The following is a 15,816-nucleotide window of genomic DNA, read 5'->3' on the forward strand; positions in this document are numbered from 1 at the left end:
TACGTCGTATTTCACAGCAGAGTACGTATTTTGACATTCATCTGATTTATTTGTATTTACTGCTTAGAACTTATGCAGGGACAAGGCTTTTTGTCCCTAGGGTTCATCGCCCTCCTTAAATAAGATCCATGAAACTCTTTATAAGTTTCAGCCATTTGTAGAATATATTGGTGTTTTATAGCCATAAATTTAAAGACAAAAAATAATTCAATTCTTTTCATTTTGTTGGCCAAAAAAGATCGACCTTGTATGACGGTACAGGTGATTGCCCAGCATCTCATGGATGGTCCAGGACTAAAATGTGGCTACCAAGCCGCCGAGGTAATATCACTGGGTAAGGTTGCTAATGTTATTTTTTGCAGAAAATTATTAATCAATTATTGGAATAGAACAGACGTACATTTTGTACCTATACAGACAAAGTTCAACTAGACTATAATGAATACTGATAACCTTTCATCAAGATTTCCACGAGTGGAATAGAAAGAATGGACGTACTTATACAGACAGGATTCAATGAGACCAAACTGATAACCTTTCATCAAGGTTTCCTGACCCAGTGGTGGAGGGCTAGTGGTATAGAACCACTGCCACACCGCGGCCTCCTCATTGATTCATTTCACATGGAAATTACATTATCGAATAATGATGGATATCGATGATTGGGCTGTCATCCCTTGAGGGGACTATAAATACCAGCGGACAACTCTTGGCAATCGATCTGGTTCAAAATCTAGTCACCTTACTTCAAAAGTCAAAATTAATTATGCGTTTGTTTGTATGTTGTTCAATGTTAACATTGAGGAAGAGAGTACGGACTCATTGGTGGACAGGTCAGAGACATATACGTCTCTGGAAAGATGTACACTGGTATTGACAAAGTGGTGTTACAATATACCAGTCCGATTGCCATGGTTTGGTTTGTTTGTAATTTACGTCATATTAATAGTTGTGGTCATTCAAGGACGACACAGGTTTCTGTGGTGGAGACAACCGGAGTTAAAGAAAAACCCTCGACCTCCGACTTGTACCTGGCGGCTGCCCCACGTAGGCCTCGATCCCGCGACCCATTGGTGGAGGGTACATTGTAGTGATCGTAGATGGTCAGACACTCTATCTTCTCGGACACTTTTTATGATCTTACAAATCCTACACTTATTTTCCCTGTCACGACAAAATGTAATTGCAAATAAAAGATGCATGTATAATTCAAATAATCAAGGAGATATCTAATAAACTGAGATATCTGTATTAGGTAATAAGATATCTAATAAACTTAGATATCTTTATTAGTTAATGAGATATCATGTAAACTGAGATATCTTTATTAGTTAATGAGAGATCATATAAACTGAGATAGCTTTATTAGTTAATGAGATATCATATAAACTGAGATAGCTGTATTAGTTAATGAGAGATCATATAAACTGAGAAATCTTTATCAGTTAATGAGAGATCATGTAAACTATACAGATACATTCTTTTTAATATTATATATTATGACCTTTAGGTCGCCTAAGTGTATTTATATGAGATATATTACATTTAGAAATATCACAATTCATTTAAGGAGGCTCCACAGTTTCGAAATTAACAAGCAAAATTTTGCGGAAGTACGTCACGAAAATGGACACTGATGACTATATATATGTGTGGAGCCACCTTAAGATATATTTCATAAAGTTTATGATATTCATATAACATTTAAAGATATTTCTATATTATTCAAAGACATCTTTCGAAACTTATATCAAATCTCTTTAAATCTATCAGAGATATTTTAAGTTTTCAAATGTAGTGATGTGTTTCAATAGGTTAAAGATAAATCGAAAACTGTTTTAAAAAAGATATGTCTATTTCATGTAAAAATCTCTTCATTTTATTTAAAGATGCCTCTATTTCGAAAATAAATGAGGTAACCAAAATATTCACGATTTACAGCAACAGTCATAAATGCATTCTTGGAAAAACTGTCTATATTAAAACTAGTACAGCTTTTAAGTTCAATAAATGTTTATTGATTAAATATGTTAAATAAATATGTATACGACACTACAAAATTTAGAAAATCTTAGATGTAAACCATTCTCTGCTACACTTTGCTCAAAGCTTCATTCAAGTTCGGTTAACAACTTCTGGACAAAAGAACAAAGACAGGCGTGTTACGGCACAATTTCTCACCCGGGTCGTGTTGGGGTGAGAAATCGTGCCGTAACACAAGCGTACTTACTCACGCACGTCATCATGATCACATAATGGTCAATATCATCATCATCATCAACATACGGAAACTCATAGGCACCGTCCTCCACAAGGAGAGGTCCATTCTCACCCTGGTAAACCCAGATAGAGAGGTCCATTCTCACCCCGGTACACCCAGACAGAGAGGCCCATTATCATCCCGGTACACCCAGACAGAGAGGTCCATTATCATCCCGGTACACCCTGACAGAGAGGTCCATTCTCACCCCGGTACACCCAGAAAGAGAGGTCCATTATCATCCCGGTACACCCAGACAGAGAGGTCCATTCTCATCCCGGTACACCCAGACAGAGAGGTCCATTCTCACCCCGGTACACCCTAACAGAGAGGTCCATTCTCACCCCGGTAAACCCAGATAGAGAGGTCCATTATCATCCCAGTACACCCAGACAGAGAGGTCCATTTTCACCCTGGTAAACCCAGATAGAGAGGTCCATTCTAACCCTGGTAAACCCAGATAGAGAGGTCCATTCTCACCCCGGTACACCCAGACAGAGAGGTCCATTCTCACCCCGGTACACCCAGACAGAGAGGTCCATTCTCACCCCGGTACACCCAGACAGAGAGGTCCATTATCATCCCGGTACACCCAGACAGAGAGGTCCATTATCATCCCGGTACACCCAGACAGAGCTTATATACTTGTATTCGTGTACACGACTGAGCTGTAAAGCTCAATGAAATAAAATGGTTTGAATTTGATCCTGATTTGATATCTGGTTTATATTACAGTCAAACACAATAAGTCATGTAAACATTGATCCCAAAGGTTGCGAGAGATCCCTTTATTTGAAAATCACACAGAGATAGTGGTCACACAGAGATAGTGATCACACAGAGATAGTGGTCACACAGAGATAGGTTTTTTTTAACGCCATACTTGTTGACCTAATGTGCAATTACTGATATTATTGATCGATTACGTGCACGTGCAATCCTTCACGTCATTAGTTACATGGTAAACATGACGCACTAAAAACTGGAGGATCATAAGATAATCAATGATAATGTAATATATTTTGACGAGGTATATGTAGTCCAGAAACGTATTTACTAGGTAAATACACCGAGTGTCAAACGCCTCTGTCAACCAGTTGGCCCATTCATGTTACTATAACACATCAACGTGTAATTTCTCTTAAATCCGAGTTTTACATAGTTATTTGGTTGGGGAAATAAAAACTAACACTAAATGTCGGACTTCTGTAGGAAAAAAAGGCGATCATTAAAGAATGGTTTGGACGTTGTTTGTTCTCTACATTGTACAATAAGTTTCTTTTCTCAATCAACGCAAATCTTTAGATTTCCAATCTTCAACACTTTTGTAAAACAAAGATTTGATTTTATGTTTTAAGTGAGAAAAAAACTATGACAGAAATCTCTATTTGATAAAGATGTAACTGTACTCCTATTTTTGATAAATAGGTCAATAAACAAATGGTTAAACAGATATTTGTGGTATACAGTTATACATTTATAACTATATAACTCGGTTAACCATTTACAGTTATGTGTTTATAACTATGTGTAACTCGATTAATTGTATACAGTTATGTGTGTATAACTATATAACTCGGTTAACCGTTTACTGTTATGTGTTTATAACCATGTATAACTCGGTTAACCGTTTACAGTTATGTGTTAATAACCATGTATAATTCGGTTTATTGTTTATAATTATGTGATTATAACTACATAACTTGGTTAACTGTATACAGTTATGTGTTTAAAACTATATAGCTCGGTTAACTGTTTACAGTTATGTGATTATAACTTACATAAATCGGTTAACTCTATACAGTTATGCCTCTATAACTATATAAATCGGTTAACTGTATACAGTTCTGTGTCTATAACTATATAGCTCGGTTAACTGTTTACAGTTATGTGATAATAACTACATAACTCGGTTAACTGTTTACAGCTATTGGATTTAAACTAGTATATTACTCGGTAACGTATGCATTCATATCTATATAGCACGGTTAACTGTTTACAGTTATGTGTTTATAACTACATAACTCGGTTAACTGTTTACAGTTATGTGTTTATATCTACATAACTCGGTTAGCTGTATACAGTTATTGGACTATAACTGTATAACTCGGTCAACTGTTTACAGTTATTGGATTATAACCGTATAACTCGGTTAACTGTTTACAGCTATTGGATTATAACTAGTATATTACTCGGTAAACGTATGTGTGTATAACTATATAGCTCTGTTAACTGTTTACAGCTATTGGATTTAAACTAGTATATTACTCGGTAAACGGATGTGTATATAACTATATAGCTCGGATAACTGTATACAGTTATGTGTCTATTACTATATTGCTCGGTTAACTGTTTACAGCTATTGGATTATAATTAGTATATTACTCGGTAAACGGATGTGTATATAACTATATAGCTCGGTTAATTGTATACAGTTATGTGTTTATAACTACATACCTCGGTTAACTGTATACAGTTATGCCTCTATAACTATATAAATCGGTTAACTGTATACAGTTATGTGTCTATAACTATATAGCTCGGTTAACTGTTTACAGTTATGTGATTATAACTTACATAAATCGGTTAACTGTTTACAGCTATTGGATTTAAACTAGTATATTACTCGGTAACGTATGCATTCATATCTATATAGCACGGTTAACTGTTTACAGTTATTGAATTATAACTGTATAACTCGGTTAACTGTTTACAGCTATTGGATTATAACTAGTATATTACTCGGTAAACGTATGTGTATATAACTATAAAGCTCGGTTAACTGTATACAGTTATGTGTTTATAACTACATAACTCGGTTAACTGTATACAGTTATGTGTTTATATCTACATAACTCGGTTAGCTGTATACAGTTATTGGACTATAACTGTATAACTCGGTCAACTGTTTACAGCTATTGGATTATAACTAGTATATTACTCGGTAAACGTATGTGTATATAACTATAAAGCTCGGTTAACTGTATACAGTTATGGGATTAAAACTAGTATATTACTCGGTAAACGTATGCATATATATCTATATAGCTCGGTTAACTGTGTAGAGTTATGTGTTTATAACTACATAACTCGGTTAACTGTTTATAGTTATGTGTTTATAACTACATACCTCGGTTAACTGTATACAGTTATGTGTGTATAACTATATAGCTCGGTTAACTGTTTAAAGCTATGGGATTATAACTAGTATGTTACTCGGTAAACGTATGCATATATATCTATATAGCTCGGTTAACTGTATACAGTTATGTGTTTATAACTATATAGCTCGGTTAACTGTTTACAGCTATGGGATTAAAACTAGAATATTACTCGGTAAACGTATGCATATATATCTATATAGCTCTGTTAACTGTATACAGTTATGTGTTTATAACCATGTATAACTCGGTTAACTGTTTATAATTATGTGTCTATAACTATATAACTCGGTTAACTGTATACAGTGATGTGTGTATAACTATATAGCTCGGTTAACTGTTTAAAGCTATGGGATTATAACTAGTATGTTAATCGGTAAACGTATGCATATATATCTATATAGCTCTGTTAACTGTATACAGTTATGTGTTTATAACTACATAACTCGGTTAACTCTATACAGTTATGTGTGTATAACTATATAGCTCGGTTAACCGTTTACAGCTGTGGGATTATAACTAGTATATTACTCGGTAAAGGTATGCATATATATCTATATAGCTCGGTTAACTGTGTAGAGTTATGTGTTTATAACTACATAACTCGGTTAACTCTATACAGTGATGTGTGTATAACTATATAGCTCGGTTAACTGTTTAAAGCTATGGGATTATAACTAGTATGTTAATCGGTAAACGTATGCATATATATCTATATAGCTCGGTTAACTGTGTATAGTTATGTGTTTATAACTACATAACTCGGTTAACTCTATACAGTTATGTGTGTATAACTATATAGCTCGGTTAACTGTTTAAAGCTATGGGATTATAACTAGTATGTTAATCGGTAAACGTATGCATATATATCTATATAGCTCGGTTAACTGTTTACAGTTATTGGATTATAACTGGATAACTCGGTTAACTGTTTACAGCTATTGGATTATTACTAGTATATTACTCGGTAAACGTATGTGTATATAGCTATATAGTTCGGTTAACGGTATACAGTTATGTGTTTATAACCATGTATAACTCGGTTAACTGTTTATAATTATGTGTTTATAACTATATAACTCGGTTAACTGTATACAGTTATGTGTGTATAACTATATAGCTCGGTTAACTGTTTACAGCTATGGGATTATAACTAGTATACTACTCGGTAAACGTATGTGTGTATAACTATATAACTCGGTTAACTGTTTATAGTTATGTGTTTATAACTACATAACACGGTTACCTGTTTACAGTTATGTGTGTATAACTTCATAACTCGGTTAACTGTTTAGAGCTATGGGATTATAGCTACATAACTCGGTTAACTGTATACAGTTATGTGTGTATAACTATATAGCTCGGTTAACTGTATACAGTTATTTGTTTATAACTACATAACTCTGTTAACTGTTTACAGCTATGGGATTATAGCTACATAACTCGGTTAACTGTATACAGTTATGTGTATATAACTATATAGCTCGGTTAACTGTTTACAGCTATGGGATTATAACTACATAGCTCGGTTAACTGTTTACAGCTATTGCATTATAACTAGTATATTACTCGGTAAACGTATGTGTATATAACTATATAGCTCGGTTAACTGTTTACAGTTATGGGATTATAATTAGTATAACTCGGTAAACTGAAGTACGGGTTACAATTTGTGTGCGGTGAAGTGTTCCATAAAACAGAAATACAGCTTCCTACCTTCTTTTGTTGCACTTCGAGAGTTTGGTCGATAATACGTGTTTATAGATTTATTCCCGTTAAACCCAACCATTTGTACCTTTTATCTGTTTCTAAACCGTCGACTACCCTTTAGTGAAAAATAATCGGCTTTAATATAAAGATTTCGACATGATTTCGACAAGGAATACAGCATTCTCATGTCTATTCTGAAAACCAACTAATACAATACATTAACAACTGAGACTTATGTTCAACATCACAGTGACATGGACAATCATGATAATAATCAAGGATATTACAAGGAAGCGTGCTACTGTTTTAATATATTCAAAAGAGTTTGACAAGGTAATTGATTCGAAAAAACTAGAATCACTACTTTTCATATATATATTTGGTAAATATGGTGTTGACGAGTGATAATGAAGAATTTAATTCGAGTCATTTCAAATCGAATTTATGAAACTGAAAAATGTATTAACAGGTAAAACACCTCATTACAAATTATATTTAGAAACATGTTTTGAAATGCTACATCCAGACATCATAGATATAAACTAATACTTATGAGTAAAATACTGAATCGACCTCCATACCTCTATGGAGTTGTAAACGCTATATATGGCACATTCTCCGTCCGAATGAACACAGTACATTTCTCTTAAATCCGAGTTTTACATAGTTATTTGGTTGGGGAAATAAAAACTAAAACTAAATGTCGGACTTCTGTGGGAAGAAAAGGCGATCATTAAAGAATGGTTTGGACGTTGTTTTGTTCTCTACATTGTACAATAAGTTCTTTTTCCCAATCAACGTAAATCTTTAGATATCCAATCATCAACACTTTTGTAAAACAAAGATTTTATTTTATGTCTTTAGTGAGAAAAAACTATGACAGAAATCTCCATTTGATAAAGATGTAACTGTACTCCTATTTTTGATAAATAGGTCAATAAACAAATGGTTAAAACAGATATTTGTGGTATACAGTTATGTATTTATAACTATATAACTCGGTTAACCGTTTACAGTTATGTGTTTATAACCATGTATAACTCGGTTAACTGTTTACAGTGATGTGTTTATAACTATGTATAACTCGGTTAATTGTATACAGTTATGTGTGTATAACTATATAACTCGGTTAACCGTTTACAGTTATGTGTTTATAACCATGTATAACTCGGTTAACTGTTAACAGTGATGTGTTAATAACTATGTATAACTCGGTTAACCGTTTACAGTTATGTGTTTATAACCATGTATAACTCGGTTAACGTATGTGTATATAACTATATAGCTCGGTTAACTGTTTACAGCTATGGGATTATAACTACATAACTCGGTTAACTGTATACAGTTATGTGTGTATAACTATATAGCTCGGTTAACTGTATACAGTTATTTGTTTATAACTACATAACTCTGTTAACTGTTTACAGCTATGGGATTATAACTACATAGCTCGGTTAACTGTTTACAGCTATTGCATTATAACTAGTATATTACTCGGTAAACGTATGTGTATATAACTATATAGCTCGGTTAACTGTTTACAGTTATGGGATTATAATTAGTATAACTCGGTAAACTGAAGTACGGGTTACAATTTGTGTGCGGTGAAGTGTTCCATAAAACAGAAATACAGCTTCCTACCTTCTTTTGTTGCACTTCGAGAGTTTGGTCGATAATACGTGTTTATAGATTTATTCCCGTTAAACCCAACCATTTGTACCTTTTATCTGTTTCTAAACCGTCGACTACCCTTTAGTGAAAAATAATCGGCTTTAATATAAAGATTTCGACATGATTTCGACAAGGAATACAGCATTCTCATGTCTATTCTGAAAACCAACTAATACAATACATTAACAACTGAGACTTATGTTCAACATCACAGTGACATGGACAATCATGATAATAATCAAGGATATTACAAGGAAGCGTGCTACTGTTTTAATATATTCAAAAGAGTTTGACAAGGTAATTGATTCGAAAAAACTAGAATCACTACTTTTCATATATATATTTGGTAAATATGGTGTTGACGAGTGATAATGAAGAATTTAATTCGAGTCATTTCAAATCGAATTTATGAAACTGAAAAATGTATTAACAGGTAAAACACCTCATTACAAATTATATTTAGAAACATGTTTTGAAATGCTACATCCAGACATCATAGATATAAACTAATACTTATGAGTAAAATACTGAATCGACCTCCATACCTCTATGGAGTTGTAAACGCTATATATGGCACATTCTCCGTCCGAATGAACACAGTACATTTCTCTTAAATCCGAGTTTTACATAGTTATTTGGTTGGGGAAATAAAAACTAAAACTAAATGTCGGACTTCTGTGGGAAGAAAAGGCGATCATTAAAGAATGGTTTGGACGTTGTTTTGTTCTCTACATTGTACAATAAGTTCTTTTTCCCAATCAACGTAAATCTTTAGATATCCAATCATCAACACTTTTGTAAAACAAAGATTTTATTTTATGTCTTTAGTGAGAAAAAACTATGACAGAAATCTCCATTTGATAAAGATGTAACTGTACTCCTATTTTTGATAAATAGGTCAATAAACAAATGGTTAAAACAGATATTTGTGGTATACAGTTATGTATTTATAACTATATAACTCGGTTAACCGTTTACAGTTATGTGTTTATAACCATGTATAACTCGGTTAACTGTTTACAGTGATGTGTTTATAACTATGTATAACTCGGTTAATTGTATACAGTTATGTGTGTATAACTATATAACTCGGTTAACCGTTTACAGTTATGTGTTTATAACCATGTATAACTCGGTTAACTGTTAACAGTGATGTGTTAATAACTATGTATAACTCGGTTAACCGTTTACAGTTATGTGTTTATAACCATGTATAACTCGGTTAACGTATGTGTATATAACTATATAGCTCGGTTAACTGTTTACAGCTATGGGATTATAACTACATAACTCGGTTAACTGTATACAGTTATGTGTGTATAACTATATAGCTCGGTTAACTGTATACAGTTATTTGTTTATAACTACATAACTCTGTTAACTGTTTACAGCTATGGGATTATAACTACATAGCTCGGTTAACTGTTTACAGCTATTGCATTATAACTAGTATATTACTCGGTAAACGTATGTGTATATAACTATATAGCTCGGTTAACTGTTTACAGTTATGGGATTATAATTAGTATAACTCGGTAAACTGAAGTACGGGTTACAATTTGTGTGCGGTGAAGTGTTCCATAAAACAGAAATACAGCTTCCTACCTTCTTTTGTTGCACTTCGAGAGTTTGGTCGATAATACGTGTTTATAGATTTATTCCCGTTAAACCCAACCATTTGTACCTTTTATCTGTTTCTAAACCGTCGACTACCCTTTAGTGAAAAATAATCGGCTTTAATATAAAGATTTCGACATGATTTCGACAAGGAATACAGCATTCTCATGTCTATTCTGAAAACCAACTAATACAATACATTAACAACTGAGACTTATGTTCAACATCACAGTGACATGGACAATCATGATAATAATCAAGGATATTACAAGGAAGCGTGCTACTGTTTTAATATATTCAAAAGAGTTTGACAAGGTAATTGATTCGAAAAAACTAGAATCACTACTTTTCATATATATATTTGGTAAATATGGTGTTGACGAGTGATAATGAAGAATTTAATTCGAGTCATTTCAAATCGAATTTATGAAACTGAAAAATGTATTAACAGGTAAAACACCTCATTACAAATTATATTTAGAAACATGTTTTGAAATGCTACATCCAGACATCATAGATATAAACTAATACTTATGAGTAAAATACTGAATCGACCTCCATACCTCTATGGAGTTGTAAACGCTATATATGGCACATTCTCCGTCCGAATGAACACAGTACATTTCTCTTAAATCCGAGTTTTACATAGTTATTTGGTTGGGGAAATAAAAACTAAAACTAAATGTCGGACTTCTGTGGGAAGAAAAGGCGATCATTAAAGAATGGTTTGGACGTTGTTTTGTTCTCTACATTGTACAATAAGTTCTTTTTCCCAATCAACGTAAATCTTTAGATATCCAATCATCAACACTTTTGTAAAACAAAGATTTTATTTTATGTCTTTAGTGAGAAAAAACTATGACAGAAATCTCCATTTGATAAAGATGTAACTGTACTCCTATTTTTGATAAATAGGTCAATAAACAAATGGTTAAAACAGATATTTGTGGTATACAGTTATGTATTTATAACTATATAACTCGGTTAACCGTTTACAGTTATGTGTTTATAACCATGTATAACTCGGTTAACTGTTTACAGTGATGTGTTTATAACTATGTATAACTCGGTCAATTGTATACAGTTATGTGTGTATAACTATATAACTCGGTTAACCGTTTACAGTTATGTGTTTATAACTATGTATAACTCGGTTAACCGTTTACAGTTATGTGTTTATAACTATGTATAACTCGGTTAATTGTTTATAGTTATGTGATTATAACTACATAACTCGGTTAACTTATACAGTTATGTGTTTATAACTATATAGCTCGGTTAACTGTTTACAGTTATGTGATAAAAACTACATAACTCGGTTAACTGTTTACAGTTATGTGATTATAACTAACATAAATCGGTTAACTCTATACAGTTATGTCTCTATAACTATATAAATCGGTTAACTGTATGCAGTTATGTGTCTATAACTATATAGCTCGGTTAACTGTTTACAGTGATGTGCTAATAACTACATAACTCGGTTAACTGTTTACAGCTATTGGATTAAAACTAGTATATTACTCGGTAAACGTATGCATATATATCTATATATCTCGGTTAGCTGTTTACAGTTATTGAATTATAACTGTATAACTTGGTTAACTGTTTACAGCTATTGGATCATAACTAGTATATTACTCGGTAAACGTATGTGTATATAACTATATAGCTCGGTTAACTGTATACCGTTATGTGTTTATAATTACATAGCTCGGTTAACTGTATACAGTAATGAGTTTATAACTACATAACTCGGTTAACTGTATACAGTTATGCGTGTATAACTATATAGCTCGGTTAACTGTATACCGTTATGGGGTTATAATTACATAGCTCGGTTAACTGTATACAGTAATGAGTTTAACTACATAACTCGGTTAACTGTATACAGTTACGTGTGTATAACTATATAGCTCGGTTAACTGTATACCGTTATGTGTTTATAATTACATAGATCGGTTAACTGTATACAGTAATGAGTTTAACTACATAACTCGGTTAACTGTATACAGTTATGCGTGTATAACTATATAGCTCGGTTAACTGTATACCGTTATGTGTATATAATTACATAGCTCGGTTAACTGTATACAGTAATGAGTTTATAACTACATAACTCGGTTAACTGTGTACAGTTATGTGTGTATAACTATATAGCTCGGTTGACTGTTTACAGCTATGGGATTATAACTAGTATATTACTCGGTAAACGTATGTGTATATAACTATATAGCTCGGTTAACTGTTTACAGTTATGTGATAAAAACTACATAACTCGGTTAACTGTTTACAGTTATTGGATTATAACCGTATAACTCGGTTAACTGTATACAGCTATTGGATTATAACTAATATAATACTCGGTAAACGTATGTGTATATAACTATATAGCTCGGTTAACTGTATACCGTTATGTGTTTATAATTACATAGATCGGTTAACTGTATACAGTAATGAGTTTAACTACATAACTCGGTTAACTGTATACAGTTATGTGTGAATAACTATATAGCTCGGTTAACTGTTTACTGCTATGGGATTAAAACTAGTATATTACTCGGTAAACGAATGCATATATATCTATATAGCTCGGTTAACTGTGTATAGTTATGTATTTATAACTACATAACTCGGTTAACTGTATACAGTTATGCGTGTATAACTATATAGCTCGGTTAACTGTATACAGTAATGAGCTTATAACTACATAACTCGGTTAACTGTATACAGTTATGCGTGTATAACTATATAGCTCGGTTAACTGTATACCGTTATGTGTATATAATTACATAGCTCGGTTAACTGTATACAGTAATGAGCTTATAACTACATAACTCGGTTAACTGTATACAGTTACGTGTGTATAACTATATAGCTCGGTTAACTGTATACCGTTATGTGTTTATAATTACATAGATCGGTTAACTGTATACAGTAATGAGTTTAACTACATAACTCGGTTAACTGTATACAGTTATGGGTGTATAACTACATAACTCGGTTAACTGTTTACAGTTATTGGATTATAACCGTATAACTCGGTTAACTGTATACAGCTATTGGATTATAACTAATATAATACTCGGTAAACGTATGTGTATATAACTATATAGCTCGGTTAACTGTATACCGTTATGTGTTTATAATTACATAGCTCGGTTAACGGTATACAGTAATGAGTTTATGTGTTTATAACCATGTATAACTCGGTTAACTGTTTATAGTTATGTGTTTATAACTATATAACTCGGTTAACTGTATACAGTTATGTGTGTATAACTATATAACTCGGTTAACTGTTTACAGCTTTGGGATTATAACTAGTATACTACTCGGTAAACGTATGCATATATATCTATATAACTCGGTTAACTGTTTATAGTTATGTGTTTATAACTACATAACTCGGTTAACTGTTTACAGTTATGTGTGTATAACTTCATAACTCGGTTAACTGTTTACAGCTATGGGATTATAACTACATAACTCGGTTAACTGTATACAGTTATGTGTGTATAACTATATAGCTCGGTTAACTGTATACAGTTATTTGTTTATAACTACATAACTCTGTTAACTGTTTACAGCTATGGGATTATAACTACATAGCTCGGTTAACTGTTTACAGCTATTGCATTATAACTAGTATATTACTCGGTAAACGTATGTGTATATAACTATATAGCTCGGTTAACTGTTTACAGTTATGGGATTATAATTAGTATAACTCGGTAAACTGAAGTACGGGTTACAATTTGTGTGCGGTGAAGTGTTCCATAAAACAGAAATACAGCTTCCTACCTTCTTTTGTTGCACTTCGAGAGTTTGGTCGATAATACGTGTTTATAGATTTATTCCCGTTAAACCCAACCATTTGTACCTTTTATCTGTTTCTAAACCGTCGACTACCCTTTAGTGAAAAATAATCGGCTTTAATATAAAGATTTCGACATGATTTCGACAAGGAATACAGCATTCTCATGTCTATTCTGAAAACCAACTAATACAATACATTAACAACTGAGACTTATGTTCAACATCACAGTGACATGGACAATCATGATAATAATCAAGGATATTACAAGGAAGCGTGCTACTGTTTTAATATATTCAAAAGAGTTTGACAAGGTAATTGATTCGAAAAAACTAGAATCACTACTTTTCATATATATATTTGGTAAATATGGTGTTGACGAGTGATAATGAAGAATTTAATTCGAGTCATTTCAAATCGAATTTATGAAACTGAAAAATGTATTAACAGGTAAAACACCTCATTACAAATTATATTTAGAAACATGTTTTGAAATGCTACATCCAGACATCATAGATATAAACTAATACTTATGAGTAAAATACTGAATCGACCTCCATACCTCTATGGAGTTGTAAACGCTATATATGGCACATTCTCCGTCCGAATGAACACAGTACATTCTTCAATGCTTCAATAGATATGTAGGCCGCTGGCCACCACCAAGACTAGTACATTGTGTCGGTCTTATACCTTTAGGTACCGTAATCAGATAAGGGTTTAACGTACAGCTTTATATAGAGCGGGACCATTCATGATGAGTCCCTTCGTTAAATGCTAGACTGTACAAATTTACCCATTGTGTTTCATTGTTGAAATTTGTTTAAAGGCGCCTGGTTATCGACAGAGACGGATAAAATACAGTAGGTCTAGATCTCTGACTTCGACATCTAAGTATTTCCGCCGTTATTTACATGAACACTAAGAATAATATGCACCAACAAAACGCAAAACGTTGATTAAGATTCAAAGCAAGAGATAGAGAAGTACACAAGCGTTCTGTTGGTATATATCTTAGTGTTTTAAAAATTAGAAAGTGTTTGTAATATTGAAACTTGATGATAGTTGGTAAGGTGATATAGCGAGAGGGTCTAGCTTGTCCTTCGGACAGGTAAGCCCTTATCTCCCTCTCTACTCACCTGTCCACACGTGTCCGGACTGATAAACCACCGTGTCCGATATATACTGTCCCTGAGGTTAACTACCTGTCGTCCATGTACACTCTCTGTCAGCGGAGTACCCACGGGTATATATATATAGTAACAGAACGGTGTGCCGGGTAGCTCGCAAGTCATGTGACTATCGATCGGGAACGTGAACAAATCAACCCGGCCACGTGGACCTGGTAAAGGCACCTCATTGTAATATTTACTAGTCTTCCAACTTTGACCGCTACATACAAATAATCTAGTAAGTGACATCGAATCATTCTTATAGTACAATATAGACATGTAATGCATATCTTGCGATATAACTTAAACAAGATGACTAAGTTGTGGGTAAAATGTACCTACATACTGGGCCTACTATTTATATAGGAACCTGTACATGTGTTCACATGACCGCTAAACCCTGAACAA

At 33.0% G+C, this 15,816-nt stretch overlaps 1 protein-coding gene across 1 annotated transcript in view; it reads right to left on the bottom strand.

The window, feature by feature from the left end:
- The window catches only part of LOC110440447 (serine/threonine-protein phosphatase 6 regulatory ankyrin repeat subunit B-like), a 35,513-nt gene extending 20,004 nt beyond the window's left edge, over nt 1-15,509 (bottom strand). Inside the window, exon 1 of the mRNA XM_021483541.1 lies at nt 15,376-15,509. The gene's annotated coding sequence lies outside the window, so the exon portion shown is untranslated. The remainder of the gene's footprint in view (nt 1-15,375) is intronic.
- Between the last annotated feature and the right edge of the window lie 307 nt (nt 15,510-15,816).

This window comes from Mizuhopecten yessoensis, unplaced genomic scaffold (assembly GCF_002113885.1).
Source record: "Mizuhopecten yessoensis strain PY_sf001 unplaced genomic scaffold, ASM211388v2 scaffold11181, whole genome shotgun sequence".
Taxonomy (NCBI): domain Eukaryota; kingdom Metazoa; phylum Mollusca; class Bivalvia; order Pectinida; family Pectinidae; genus Mizuhopecten; species Mizuhopecten yessoensis.